The sequence below is a fragment of the Populus nigra genome, chromosome 9 (assembly GCF_951802175.1).
Source record: "Populus nigra chromosome 9, ddPopNigr1.1, whole genome shotgun sequence".
Taxonomy (NCBI): domain Eukaryota; kingdom Viridiplantae; phylum Streptophyta; class Magnoliopsida; order Malpighiales; family Salicaceae; genus Populus; species Populus nigra.
Genome location: NC_084860.1, coordinates 11,849,609 through 11,859,244, shown reverse-complemented (window position 1 = coordinate 11,859,244; position 9,636 = coordinate 11,849,609). Strand labels below are relative to the sequence as shown.

At 33.6% G+C, this 9,636-nt stretch overlaps 1 long non-coding RNA gene across 1 annotated transcript; it reads left to right on the top strand.

The window, feature by feature from the left end:
- The first annotated feature begins 4,947 nt into the window (after positions 1-4,947).
- Positions 4,948-8,606, top strand: LOC133702627 (uncharacterized). Its single transcript, XR_009843773.1, has 4 exons — positions 4,948-5,103; positions 5,831-5,939; positions 7,443-7,498; positions 8,341-8,606. It is a non-coding gene; the product is annotated as an uncharacterized LOC133702627 (long non-coding RNA).
- Positions 8,607-9,636: the final 1,030 nt, after the last annotated feature.

The following is a 9,636-nucleotide window of genomic DNA, read 5'->3' as shown; positions in this document are numbered from 1 at the left end:
TCCATAAGCATCCACTGACTCTGATCTTAGAGTACGAGTTCTTATGTTGTCAACCCTTACAGTTCCACTTTTACAGCATAAGGAACTAACTTAGATCATACCATTACATGTTGTCTACAACAGTAACCGTTTATGTATAGTCCCAACATTAAAACTACTACCTTCTACATACAATTATATCATCATAATTCAGCCACCATTCTTACACTATCATAATGTTATTATAGCCTTTACTCACACATCATTATGCTATACAACATAACCTTCATTTGTCCGTGAACTTATCAAAACAATCCACCTCATCTCTCTCTTTAGGGCCTTTACCTTAGTTCTCATTCTTAGTATTTCAAACCATGATAACCACCACTGGTTCCTTAGAGTTATATAATTATAAATCCATCTAAGCCCCTCCTCCCTCACTCTCATTCTACCATAGTATTCATAGTTTCATTTGTACCAATTATTATAAACCACCATCATCACTTGACTTCTAAGCTTACTCTATCACCCTCATTAATCACTTCACATAAGGTGTATAATCCTCTGCTCTACACATAACATCTCTTTCTTTTCTTTTCTTTTTTTCGCACAACCTTTATTTATTTCAAACATTGTTGGTTAGAATACTATTTGACATGGTACTTCATGTGATATTTAACCAAAAATAATTTTAGCATCATCATTACCCTACATTATAGTATTATTTTACCTATCATCATAGACTCAATGAAGAATACACCTTACGCCTTCTAAAATCGTAATTTCACTAGGCATTGTATGTCAAACAATTTTCCATCCTATTGAAACTTTAACTTCCTTCCATTCACATGCAATACTTAAACTGTGGTTGGAGCATTCATACTCAACTCTATCAACTTGTTATGTTCTTCATGTATTTCTAGAAACCTTTTTTTGATCTTGTTCATCAATCGTTCGTATTTTAACACATATCTGATACCAGATGATATTTTACGTCTCCTTGTTTATCATATCATGGTCACCTGAATATTATCCAGGAGCTCTGATACCAACTGTAACACCCTGTAATTTAGTACATTCATAAAAGAACTTTGAGCCTTAACTTTTAAAAAAATGGGTATTTTTTTTTCATCCACCGAACTTATCCGAGAGTTGCCGAAATTTCCACTGAAATTTCGGCAGAGTTTCCTTTATACCTGGAGGTCCCAAGTTATCGACAATCATCCTGTATAGTTATACTCATTTCTCAATCATATCATAATCATGTAGAACCTTAACAACACATCATTCATGGTACATGCCTCACATTTCGTATGCTCATTTCTTTCCCATTAACACACATAATTCATAACAATTGCAAGTAAACAAACTAAGATTACAAATACATAATAATACATTTTTATGTCCGACACTTAATGTAAAAGGAGTACTATTACATATTAAGTCATTTAGTTCCTTAAAGACAAAATACATTAATGTTCATCTTCTTATTCAATCATACAAAAGGAGACTAGAGGACCTAAAACGCTACTCCTGGCGTGAATCTGAAGGACCTGCAATTTCATAATGTATATAATAAATATAGCATAAAAGGAAAATCACACAATACACGCACAAGTAATTAAACATATATTCAACGATATACAATCATAGTTCCTTGAAATTCTCATTTATCCTTCCATTATTACGTCTCTATTCATCCTTCCTAGAATCATTCAACATTTTCATTTTGTGTCTTGTTTCACCTCACGAGCACATTTAATCCATTATAATATCTACCATGTGATTTCTCTCCCTCTTACTCTATCTCTTTATATCAATTTCAATCCCAACATCTATTATACCCATTATGGCTTTTCCATATAAGTTGTCAAACTCGTCATGATTTCGGTCCAATTTTAGTTTATAAATATATTCAACTTACAAATTTCTTGTGCCTATTTCGACACATTCCAATGTTTCTTTAGATTTTCAGTAAAATCTCTCATTATCATGGAACCTGCCATCATTTTCACAATATTCACATCCGATCCATCTTCAAATAATATGAATACCATACATACATCATTCTATTTAATTCATCAACCTAATCTCATTTGACCACTATAATTAAGGCCAAATTTCATTATCTATCACTATTATTGGCATTTTATTACACTAGTATAATTATCACCAAATTCTTATCATGCCAGCAACAACACGAAACCTTACTAAAACATATTTACATTATTAGTCATAATTTCTTTGACATCCTCCATGTGCGCGGGACATGATTCTCAAATTATATCAATTATAATTCATTAATTAATTCAAAATACATCATATATATATATATATATATATATATATATATATATATATATAGCATTGCATTCCTTAAGTGTATAACACCTACCATGGTTAATGAACTTCTATTCTCACATCCCAAGCGATACAATATTTGCCTCCATCCTTCACAAGAATTAGATCTTCATCAGTTTCTCTCTCTTTTTTTTCTTCAATAATCCATAACATAAACATAAATTACCATTTTTGTTTAACAATTAGGTATCGTCCAACATTCCATTTATAATCTGACAAGTCAGTCATCCTGACAATATTAACACCACACAAGTAAGTTTAACTCAAGTTGTATATTCCGGTCATTAGAAAACAAAACTAATGCCACTAGCCCATTACCGGGTAACTAGTTCCTCCGCCCATCTTATTCCATAATTTCCAATCAATATCCGCCTCTTCAAGGCCGAATGAATAATCCTATCAAGATGTCAATCCCCATTTCATTAATATTTTTAATTATTCCCTATCGAAAATATCATTATAATACCTCTCCCCTAAAACTTGGAAGGGAATGCTGACACTAATAAATTTTCATTAATGTTATTAGTCTCCCATATCAGGATCGGCTAATCAAGTTCATTGTAAACATTAAAATTAATACCACTCATTGATGTTGTCGACTATTTCTAACATGAAATAGCCAATCAGATTTTTCTTTCCATAATATCTGGGAATATTTCCGGAAATATTGATGTCAAGATTCTTGACACCATTAGCTTTCACTTCAGGAATAGCTAGTCAGGTTTCATGTGATTGCCGATATCGACAACACCGGTCGATATCATTAACTATTCTCACCCAAATAGTTCATCAAATTCAGTATCCCTCATTTTTAGGGATGATTATGCTGATGGATGATTATGCCGATGTTAGTAAACCTTACTAACATCATTAGCCTCAGCATTCGGGACCGGCTAATCAAGTTTCGTGTGATTGCCGATATTGACAGCACCGGTCAATATCATTAACTATTCTCACCCGAATAGTTAATCAAGTTCAGCATCCCTCGTTTTCAGGGATGATTATGCCGATGTTAGTAAACCTTACTAACATCATTAGCCTTCGCATTCGGGACCGGCTAATCAAGTTTCGTGTGATTGCCGATATTGACAGCACCGGTCAATATCATTAACTATTCTCACCTGAATAGTTAATCAAGTTTAGTATCCCTCATTTTCAGGGATGATTATGCCGATGTTAGTAAACCTTACTAACATCATTAGCCTCCGCATTCGGGACCGGCTAATCAAGTTTCGTGTGATTGTCGATATTGACAGCACCGGTCAATATCATTAACTATTTTCACCTGAATAGTTAATCAAGTTCAGTATCCCTCGTTTTCAGAGATGATTATGCCGATGTTAGCAAACCTTACTAACATCATTAGCCTTCGCATTCGGGACCGGCTAATCAAGTTCGAGGAATGATCAACAACGAAGTCTATTAGTGTAATCCATATTCTTAACCCAGTCAAGTACTCAAATCCATTTTTAATTTCTCGTTTATTTCACTTTATCCTCTCTCTTTGTGGTTTCACCCATAGACGCAAAGACCAAGAATTTAATAAGTTAGTAAATTAACGCTACGTAAAAAGTGTAGGTATAGAACACCTACCAGCTGCAGAAGCTCAACTCGCTCTTCCTTGATGTTGTTGTGCCCCTCTTGCAGTCCCTCCTTAAGCTCCTACTATACGAGCTCCTAGGAAGTCGAGTGAATGCTTCTCCTACATTTTTAATATAACATCCTGAATCATTATTGAATCTTCTCGATTTATTCATAATATTCATAAATTCACAAAATCAAATACTTCCGTAAACAATTTCCATGAATGTATTTTATTTTCTTACTTGTCATTTAAATTCATTTACATTAGAATTTATTTACACTAACATTAAACGCCCATTTAATTCAATTTTTCATCGATGATCTTCAATGTCCAAAGGGCATGACTTTTCGTCACCGATTTTCTTTTGTCCCAAGACATTTAATATGAAAAACAGGAGGGAGACCATTTGTTTTGTCCCATTTTCTTCATTTTCTCTTCATTTCTTCAAGCTAAATCAAAAGGGAGTGTGCTTAGGAGGATTATATCCAAGAAAACAAATTAAATGACAACTTAGAGAGTTATAGAGCTTGAGAGAAACAAAGAGAAGAAGCTGGAAATTGGAAGAGGAGGACATGATTTTTGTAAATTTTTGCAAGAAGTCATTGAAATAAGTTAAAGTAGCAAAGGTAAGCAATATACCCTTTAGTAATTTCATTTTTCTCTCTTGTTCTTGCATGAGGAGAAGAAAACCTCCAAGTTTAAAATTCTAGGGTTCATGTAAATATTTTGGGGGAGTAATTGTTCATGTGAATTTCAAGATTAATTGCATGATAATGGCTTGATTTGCTGAAAAATAGAAGGAATAAATTGATTTGAAACTATGGGTTTTGGGATTGCAACAGGGCTGAAACTTCGGCAGCCATATTTTTACTTTGCACCTTTGGATTAGATTGATTTTTGGATATGTTATTATACTCAATGTCACCTACATTATGACCGGAGGGATTGCAAATATCAAACTTCGTTTGAGGGATGTCACCGGAGGAACATTTCTGGAAAATCATCCTTCAAGAAAGCTTTGTTCGTCGGCCGTTATATCATCGTTTCACCGTTGGATTGGTCTGGATTTTGGATATGTTATTCATCCAGATGTTATATAAATTCTGAACGGTTTGGATCAGAAAAGAACACTCCTACTAGAAATTATACTTCCCGAACAGCAGGTCTCCAAATTTCAGGTCAGTCCACTATTGTTCTGATATCGGGAGGTTTAACCGTTGGATATATGTTAATTTTAGATATATTATTCTAATGATGATGATGTATAATTCCACTATTTGGATTTATTGAATTCTAAATTTACAGAATGATGTTTTAAGTTTGGTTTGAGAAATATTGAATGAGAATATGAGGTTTAGCATAAAAAGTATGTTTTGGGACTAAGGATAAAGGCAATGGGTTTAATGATGATGGTTGTGTTTGTGTTATGTTCGAGTCATGTTTGATGTGTTGATAAGTGATGATATAGTTAAATTCTATAAAGAATAGTGATTGACTAATACTTTGGTTGTGTTAGAATGGGAAATCATGTTGTAAGTTGAATTATGATATAAGGAATCATTTTGAGTGTGCTTTTGGAAAAATTTGGCATGTGTAGTCATTGATGAAATTTAAGTTAAGTTACATTGTTTGGTGATAGATTAAATGTCTTGGGACAAAAGAAAATCGGTGACGAAAAGTCATGCCCTTTGGACATTGAAGATCATCGATGAAAAATTGAATTAAATGGGCGTTTAATGTTAGTGTAAATAAATTCTAATGTAAATGAATTTAAATGACAAGTAAGAAAATAAAATACATTCATGGAAATTGTTTACGGAAGTATTTGATTTTGTGAATTTATGAATATTATGAATAAATCGGGAAGATTCAATAATGATTCAGGATGTTATATTAAAAATGTAGGAGAAGCATTCACTCGACTTCTCAGGAGCTCGTATAGTAGGAGCTTAAGGAGGGGCTGCAAGAGGGGCACAACAACAACAAGGAAGAGCGAGTTGAGCTTCTGCAGCTGGTAGGTGTTCTATACCTACACTTTTTACGTAGCGTTAATTTACTAACTTATTAAATTCTTGGTCTTTGCGTCTATGGGTGAAACCACAAAGAGAGAGGATAAAGTGAAATAAACGAGAAATTAAAAATGGATTTGAGTACTTGACTGGGTTAAGAATATGGATTACACTAATAGACTTCGTTGTTGATCATTCCTCGAACTTGATTAGCCGGTCCCGAATGCGAAGGCTAATGATGTTAGTAAGGTTTGCTAACATCGGCATAATCATCTCTGAAAACGAGGGATACTGAACTTGATTAACTATTCAGGTGAAAATAGTTAATGATATTGACCGGTGCTGTCAATATCGGCAATCACACGAAACTTGATTAGCCGGTCCCGAATGCGGAGGCTAATGATGTTAGTAAGGTTTACTAACATCGGCATAATCATCCCTGAAAATGAGGGATACTAAACTTGATTAACTATTCAGGTGAGAATAGTTAATGATATTGACCGGTGCTGTCAATATCGGCAATCACACGAAACTTGATTAGCCGGTCCCGAATGCGAAGGCTAATGATGTTAGTAAGGTTTACTAACATCGGCATAATCATCCCTGAAAACGAGGGATGCTGAACTTGATTAACTATTCGGGTGAGAATAGTTAATGATATTGACCGGTGCTGTCAATATCGGCAATCACACGAAACTTGATTAGCCGGTCCCGAATGCTGAGGCTAATGATGTTAGTAAGGTTTACTAACATCGGCATAATCATCCATCAGCATAATCATCCCTAAAAATGAGGGATACTGAATTTGATGAACTATTTGGGTGAGAATAGTTAATGATATCGACCGGTGTTGTCGATATCGGCAATCACATGAAACCTGACTAGCTATTCCTGAAGTGAAAGCTAATGGTGTCAAGAATCTTGACATCAATATTTCCGGAAATATTCCCAGATATTATGGAAAGAAAAATCTGATTGGCTATTTCATGTTAGAAATAGTCGACAACATCAATGAGTGGTATTAATTTTAATGTTTACAATGAACTTGATTAGCCGATCCTGATATGGGAGACTAATAACATTAATGAAAATTTATTAGTGTCAGCATTCCCTTCCAAGTTTTAGGGGAGAGGTATTATAATGATATTTTCGATAGGGAATAATTAAAAATATTAATGAAATGGGGATTGACATCTTGATAGGATTATTCATTCGGCCTTGAAGAGGCGGATATTGATTGGAAATTATGGAATAAGATGGGCGGAGGAACTAGTTACCCGGTAATGGGCTAGTGGCATTAGTTTTGTTTTCTAATGACCGGAATATACAACTTGAGTTAAACTTACTTGTGTGGTGTTAATATTGTCAGGATGACTGACTTGTCAGATTATAAATGGAATGTTGGACGATACCTAATTGTTAAACAAAAATGGTAATTTATGTTTATGTTATGGATTATTGAAGAAAAAAAAGAGAGAGAAACTGATGAAGATCTAATTCTTGTGAAGGATGGAGGCAAATATTGTATCGCTTGGGATGTGAGAATAGAAGTTCATTAACCATGGTAGGTGTTATACACTTAAGGAATGCAATGCTATATATATATATATATATATATATATATATATATATATATATGATGTATTTTGAATTAATTAATGAATTATAATTGATATAATTTGAGAATCATGTCCCGCGCACATGGAGGATGTCAAAGAAATTATGACTAATAATGTAAATATGTTTTAGTAAGGTTTCGTGTTGTTGCTGGCATGATAAGAATTTGGTGATAATTATACTAGTGTAATAAAATGCCAATAATAGTGATAGATAATGAAATTTGGCCTTAATTATAGTGGTCAAATGAGATTAGGTTGATGAATTAAATAGAATGATGTATGTATGGTATTCATATTATTTGAAGATGGATCGGATGTGAATATTGTGAAAATGATGGCAGGTTCCATGATAATGAGAGATTTTACTGAAAATCTAAAGAAACATTGGAATGTGTCGAAATAGGCACAAGAAATTTGTAAGTTGAATATATTTATAAACTAAAATTGGACCGAAATCATGACGAGTTTGACAACTTATATGGAAAAGCCATAATGGGTATAATAGATGTTGGGATTGAAATTGATATAAAGAGATAGAGTAAGAGGGAGAGAAATCACATGGTAGATATTATAATGGATTAAATGTGCTCGTGAGGTGAAACAAGACACAAAATGAAAATGTTGAATGATTCTAGGAAGGATGAATAGAGACGTAATAATGGAAGGATAAATGAGAATTTCAAGGAACTATGATTGTATATCGTTGAATATATGTTTAATTACTTGTGCGTGTATTGTGTGATTTTCCTTTTATGCTATATTTATTATATACATTATGAAATTGCAGGTCCTTCAGATTCACGCCAGGAGTAGCGTTTTAGGTCCTCTAGTCTCCTTTTGTATGATTGAATAAGAAGATGAACATTAATGTATTTTGTCTTTAAGGAACTAAATGACTTAATATGTAATAGTACTCCTTTTACATTAAGTGTCGGACATAAAAATGTATTATTATGTATTTGTAATCTTAGTTTGTTTACTTGCAATTGTTATGAATTATGTGTGTTAATGGGAAAGAAATGAGCATGCGAAATGTGAGGCATGTACCATGAATGATGTGTTGTTAAGGTTCTACATGATTATGATATGATTGAGAAATGAGTATAACTATACAGGATGATTGTCGATAACTTGGGACCTCCAGGTATAAAGGAAACTCTGCCGAAATTTCAGTGGAAATTTCGGCAACTCTCGGATAAGTTCGGTGGATGAAAAAAAAATACCCATTTTTTTAAAAGTTAAGGCTCAAAGTTCTTTTATGAATGTACTAAATTACAAGGTGTTACAGCTAGGCTACAATCAGATAAAAATGGCGTAAGAGGATAAGAAAACACCACGGGGAACCTTTTGTTACAAGGTCATGCCATTTGGGTTGAAGAATGTTAGGCCACCTACCAAAGGGCCATGATAACTCTATTTCACGACATGATGCACAAAGAGATTGAAGTATACATGGATGACATGATTGTTAAATCTAGAGAGGGAGAGAATCATGTCCAAATATTGAAGAAATTGTTTGAAAGACCAAGGAAGTACAAGTTGAGGCTTAACCATTCAAGGTGTTCATTCGAGGTGAAATTTATGAAGTTGTTGGGATTTATGATGAGTGACAAAAGGATAGACGTGGACCTTGGTTAAGTAAAGGATATTCAATCTATGCCAACTCCGAAGGATAAGAAGGATGTAAGAAAGTTCTTAGAAAGGTTGAATTACATTGCTTGGTTTATATCCCAATTAACCATGACTTGTGACCCAATCTTCAATTGTTAAGGAAGAAGAATCTTAGAATTTTGAATAAGAATGTGAAGAAGCTTTCGAGAAAATCAAGCAATACCTCCTAATAAAGATGTGTTTTCAGTTGAGAAAGGAAAATTAGATTGGTGGACTATGTACTTTGATGGTGCTGTAAACATATGTGGTAATAGAACTGATGCAATGATAATCTCTCTTAATAAAATGTAGTATTCAAATTTAGTTAAGTTGCAGTTTGGGTGTAATAACAACATAGGATTATGAAGCTTGCATTCTTGTTTTAGAGGTGGCATTGGAGTTGAATATTAGAAAGATAGATATGTATGGAGAC